This window comes from Thamnophis sirtalis, unplaced genomic scaffold (genome assembly GCF_051295495.1).
Source record: "Thamnophis sirtalis isolate CommonGarterSnake01/CBP01778 unplaced genomic scaffold, rThaSir2_p1.2 scaffold_5, whole genome shotgun sequence".
NCBI classification, from domain to species: domain Eukaryota; kingdom Metazoa; phylum Chordata; class Lepidosauria; order Squamata; family Natricidae; genus Thamnophis; species Thamnophis sirtalis.
Genome location: NW_028261385.1, coordinates 36,930,155 through 36,936,581, shown reverse-complemented (window position 1 = coordinate 36,936,581; position 6,427 = coordinate 36,930,155).

Genomic DNA, 6,427 nt, shown 5'->3' with positions numbered 1-6,427 from the left:
GATTTAAGAACCTAAATTTGAAGAAATTAATAATTTAATTGTTCTGAGCACGGATACGTAAGTGGGTGCATTGAGCTGAAGCGGCGAGTAAAGACGGACAGGGAAAGATTTAAGAGAGCCGAGTGGCAGATCGGATAGAGAAGGACTGAGTTTTTGAATATTTAAATTTGGAGGATTAACAGTGGGCGAGACGGTGAAGAGAAAGACAGTCGGTTGGATCTGTCCTCCTCGTGGGAAAAAGGGGGGAAAGATCTGCGAGTCACGAGGGTTTGAATCAGCTTTAAAACTCTGGTGAGGCGGTGCCGAGGCATACTGATAGAGACAACAGAAGGGCGACACCTTGAAAGTGAAAACTGAGCGCCGGGGGGAAAAAAACAAACCATCCCCCCCTACTATAAGAAACTATATGAACCGGACGAAATTAGTGAACAAGACATCAGAAAATACCTAATGGAACAGAAACTTCCAGTCTTGCCGGAGGAGATGAGAGAGATGCTTGACAAGGAAATTACACGAGGAATTGAAAAAGGCCATTCAAAAACAAAAAAACAATAAAACACCTGGTCCAGATGGGCTTCCGTCGGAAATCTATAAAAAAACTCCAAAATACCGTAGAAGACAAATTATTAGAATTATTTAATGAGGCACTACAAAACGGTAAGGTTCCAAAATCATGGGGGGAAGCTTTCATTACCCTAATACCAAAGGAAGAGGCGGATAGTAGTAAAATTCAAAACTATAGACCTATATCCTTGTTAAACACGGATTACAAAATTTTTATATCAATTTTGGCGTAAAGATTAAAAATAATATTAAATCAAAACATCCATTCGGACCAAAACGGCTTTCTCCCTAAAAGACACATTCGGAACAATACAAGAATAATAATTAACACCTTGGAATTCTACGAAACAAGATCTGAGAAACAATTAGCATTAATTTTTTTCGACGCGCAGAAAGCATTCGATAACTTAGATTGGAATTTTTTAATCACACAACTAAAAATGATGACATTTGGCGACAAATTTATTAAGATTATAGAAACTATATATTCACAGCAATTAGCAAACATTATAATTAATGGAGAATTAACAGAGAGGGTACGAATCGGAAAGGGTGTTAGACAAGGGTGTCCGCTCTCCCCATTACTATTTATTATGTCGTTAGAAGTACTCCTAAATCAGATAAGATTAAATCAGGAAATTAGGGGTTTGACCATAAAAAAAGAACAATATAAAACACAGGCCTTCGCTGACGACATGGTCTTTATTGTGGAAGACCCTCTAATCTCAGGACCGAAATTAATGAAGGACATTGAGGACTTTGGGCGTGTGGCCGGATTAAAAATAAATAAGGAAAAAACAAAAATGATTATAAAGAACTTTCCCAAAAAACAGATAGAAGAACTAGAGAAAGCAATGGAATTAAAGGTAACTAAAAAGGTCAAATACTTAGGGATTTTGCTATCTGCGAAATGCTCTTCTATAAAAGAAGATAACTATGATAAACTATTACGAAACATCCAAAAAGATTTAAAAAATTGGTCGAAGCTACAAATATCATTGATGGGAAGAATCGCAGTAATCAAGATGAATGTCTTGCCAAAAATACTCTATTTATTTCAAACGGCACCGGTCAAATTAGGAGAAAATTTTTATAACGATTTGGATAAAATGGTACGAAAGTTTGTGTGGAATGGCAAAAAGCCTAGAATAAAATATAAGCATCTTCAAGATAAAAGAGCGCAAGGTGGAATGGGCCTACCGGAATGGAAAGCATATCATCAAGCAGCAACAACAATGTGGATAAAAGAGTGGGTAATGTTAACCAACAAATCAGCGGTTCAAATCTCACCGGCTCAAGGTCGACTCAGCCTTCCATCCTTCCGAGGTGGGTGAAATGAGGACCCGGACTGTGGGGGCAAGTTGCTGACTCAATTTGCTAAAAAAAAATTGTAAACCACTTAGAGAGGGCTGAAAGCCCTATGAAGCGGTATATAAGTCTAATAAGTCTAATAAAATAAAAGAATCCTAACGATAGAGGGCCACGACTTGCAATGGGGGTGGCACAATTACTTATGGTGTGAGGGAAATAAAGTCCACAATTATTTTAGAAGACACCATTTAAGAGGGGTACTGATTAAGGATTGGCTGGAAATTAGAAGGAAATTCTATATCCAACTACCCAAATGGATATCCCCGACGGAAGCCCTGATATACCAAATTTGATAAATTTTGACAAAAATGTTGTTTACAAACAGCTGTTAGATGACCAAAATAGACTAAATTCCAGGGAAAATTTGGCTGAAATGGGAATAAATATTGATTGGTGGCCATACTTTCAAATACAAAATAAATACAAATCAGATCTAGCACAATTTGGCTTTCAGGACAAGGACCAGGAATCATCCATGGTCACTTAAGCATGACTGTGTTAGTAACCAAATTAACTAGATTTATTCAATATGGCAAACTATAATCACAGAGCCTAGGTTTACATAACTATTAAATCAAAGCCAAATAAGACACATTTGGATTGAGTTCACCAAAGTGGTTTGCTAAAATATAATTATTTTGTGAATTATTATGTTTTTATCTTATATTGATCACTTGGTCTCAAACCCCTATCTGTAATTTTCCCCACAATAGCCACCTTATGAGATGAATGGTACTGAGAGTGACTAGCCTACAATCATTCAACTAAGAGAGGCCTACAATTCAGTCTACTGGTTTCTAAAGGAGCACCTTTACCTCTATGGGTAGTCCTCAACTTACAATCACAATTGGGACCAGAATTTATCATAAATTGATATGGTTGTAAAGCAAGTCATTGCATGACTGAATCCAATTTTAAAATCATTTTACCTCAGTGATTGTTGTTCACTGAAAAATTTGGGCATTAAGCCAATCTGGTTTCACCAATTAACTTTGTCAGAAGCCAGCTGGAAATGTCACACAAAAAAATTGTGATCACGTAACCATGGGGTGGGGTGGCAGTCACAACTTTGAGGGTGCGTCTTAGGCAGGGGTTAAATCAACTTAACCTTTGCTACCCGTTCGATAGCAATGTAAGCGAGCACACACCTCTGCACATGCGCAGGACATCCATGCATGCGCAGAGCATAAAAAACGGATGTGGACATCCAGTTGGGTGGGCGGAACCTGCTACCGAGCGCGCCTGCAATTTTTACTACTGGTTTAGGCAAACCAGTTTGAACTGGTAGCATTTCACCCCTGGTCTCAGGTCATATTTAGCACTTTTAGCTTCAAGCTATCATTAGATGAACAAGTCAAGTACTATCTGTACAGCAAACTGGCTCATGATATGGCATTATGCTGTAATATATAGTTTATATCGTTAATTTATGGTTCATTGTATAGTGGGAGCTAAGACCATTGGACTCATTCAGATAGCCATAGTTAGTTATTTTGACATGGGCTTTGTATGCTTTCAAGCAAACCTTTTGGAAACTTCTGTAAAAGATTTGGGAAGACCTTACAAAATGCCTGTCCCCTCTGTTCTTCCCTCCCTCCACTTTTCCCTGAGCCTACCAATTTATAACAAATTCTTCCATCGTCCTGCCTGATTTCAAATTGTCTTGCTAACTTGGATTGAGAGTTCCTTATTTTTTTTAGCACGTATACATCGTTACTTTCATCTGAGTGTGTTTACCAAAATTCAGAATTGCCTCAGTATTGCTTAGGAAACATATTTCATAATATCTTAATAAGGAGTCATCTTCTAGGAAAAGGGATCCTTAACACTCAATGGAGCAAGAGCTGCAGAAACTATAGTGACAGATTGGTAGATATAAATATGATACTAAACATGGAAATATCCAGGAAGCTGAGATCCTAAGCCAGTGTTTCTCAACCTTGGCAACTTGAAGATGTCCGGACTTCAACTCCCAGAATTCCCCAGCCAGCATTCGCTGGCTGCCAAGGTTGAGAAACACTGTCCTAAGCAGTCTTAGGTGGAAATAAGCACTGTTGAACTAAGACTAGTTGGGGGTCAGTCTGAACTATATGTGTAATGTCTGTATCAGACACAAATCAACAAGATTTTATTAATTTCCTCTAGATAGATTTGTATATAGTAACAAAACATATTTCTATGTACTCCTATCTTCAAGTAATGTTTTAAAACTGACTTTAAAAAAAGAGATAATGTAGGAACTGAATTTTTGATTATTTTTTTAATGTCTTGTCAAAATACTGAAACAGACAGTAGAGGGTGCAGTATTCATTCTTTGTAAAACAATTCATCTGATTTGAATGTGAATGCAAATTATATTGGAGGCAATATAAAAAACGTATTATGTGTTATAAACGTGTTACAAAAATTAGTTAAATATAAAATCAGAAATACACTGAGTGTGTTTCTAGGTGTGGAACGATTCTGAATTTCACGTGTGAGACCACATTTTCAGGCAAATAATAACTTTGGTGTCCTATCTGATAGATCTTTTGGACTTGCCATATTACCTGCAAACAGGAATAATGCATTCCCTCAAGAACTAGATTTAGTCCCAATTTTCCACTTTTAAGAGAGAATGAAGACATTCCTTATCAGCCAGGCTTACCGTATTTTTCAGTGTATAAGATGCACCTTTTTCCCTCAAAAAAGAGAGTGAAAATCTGGGTGCGTCTTATACACTGAATACAGCATTTTTTCCCTTCTGAAACCCCACCCCTTCATCAAAATGGCTGCATGTAGCTTGTAGGGGGCTTTCAGAGAGCTCCTGGGGCCTGGGGAGGCCAGAAATGAAGAAAAAAGGGGCATTTTTTGCTCAATTTTGCCCCCCCCAGCCCCCAGGATCACTCTATAAGCTTCCTAATGTCCTTTTTTTGACAAAAAAGGGATCATTTTTACTCAGTGTCCCCCCCACCCTTCCAGGAACATTCTACAAGCCACCTAAGGGCTATTCGTGCCCCCCCTTTTTTTAAACGGGTCCATTTTTGTGAAAAATGGGCCATTTTGGGGAGGTTTGCAGAGTGCAAAACTTTTTAATTTGCCTCTTCAAAATCTTGGTGCGTCTTATATTCCAAAAAATAAGGTAGTTTATTCACCTGCACAAAATATGGTTGGTTCACCCTTTCGACCGACCACAGAAAAGCTACAGCAGTATCTCCCACGCCTATCTCCCCCACCCCATTTTGCTGGGTCCCTACATGTCTTGGGCCTGCTTTCCCCCCTCCCAACTCTCTGCAGCCTTTGGGCCTGCTTCCCAACCCACAGAGTTGCACACCTTCCTCATCACCCTCCATCACTGATCATTCACTTACGGTACCTTCTGTACTGTAAAGCTCCAGAGTTCGCATTGAAAGCAGGCCACTCCACTCCTCAGCTTCCTTAGGCTGCATGGCTCCATCCAGGTAGTGGGCCCCAGTTTTGGAACAGCCACATTTCACATAGGTGAAGCAGCCTGCTCTCCTCTAATGCGAGCCCTGAAGATCTTCAGAAGATAAATGAGAAACTGAGGGGTGGGGAAGAGGGTGTGAGTTGCCACCTACCTTTTGTAGAGCTCTGGAAAAAATGTTGGGGAAGAACACTAGGTTGCTCCACTCCTCAACATTCCTACAGGCTATGAGGCATGGTTCTGCAATGTGGCTTCTCCAAAAATGGCACCCTCGTCCAGGGCCATGTCACGTGACCTGCAGGGATGCTAAGGGGCAGAGTGGCCTGTTGTTCCCCAGTATGAGCTCCAGAGATCTATAAAAAGTGATTGGTGATGGGTAGGAGAGAATATGGGACCCAGAAGGATGGGAAAGCAGGCCCAAGGTCTGCAGGGACCTTGAGGGTGCAAATCGGGTTGCTTCAGGCCCTAGGTATAGCTTAACACATTGTGCAAAGCAAGATAAGTATAATGTATGCTGTAAACCATGATTAAGCAAGCTGTTATTTAGTGTGTTGTATTATCCCATTGCATTTTCAATCTGTTTCCATAATCTTGAAATACCGATCTCAATAGTTTACAAAACATACTAGAGAGCTTTAAAGTCATCCTAAATACTGAATGTTGAGAAACAACATGCATGGCTGCAAAATAACTCCTTTGCCGCTTGCCGCTTATCAGTGTCAATTAATAGTCTTTTTAAAGTAATAACCGAAATAGGTCTGCTTTGGCAGTAATTACCTCCAAAAGAGCAAGCCTATTGTTTCTTGGGACATGAATCAGCTATACAACTGTCTTGAACTACCTTGTAATGTGGTAAGAAGCATTGGAGCATGCTCAGCAAAGATTCCCCAATTCCTAAGAATTGAGTAACATCAAGAACAAAAAGGGCTTTCCTTTCTTCCTCTATTTTCATCTATATTAAATGAAGTATCTGTCCTGTACGTGCAGACTTGAATGCACAGAGGTTCCCATTGTTGTATTTTATTTTGCCCATTAAGACACACTTTATATACGGCCCTAGTAGATAGA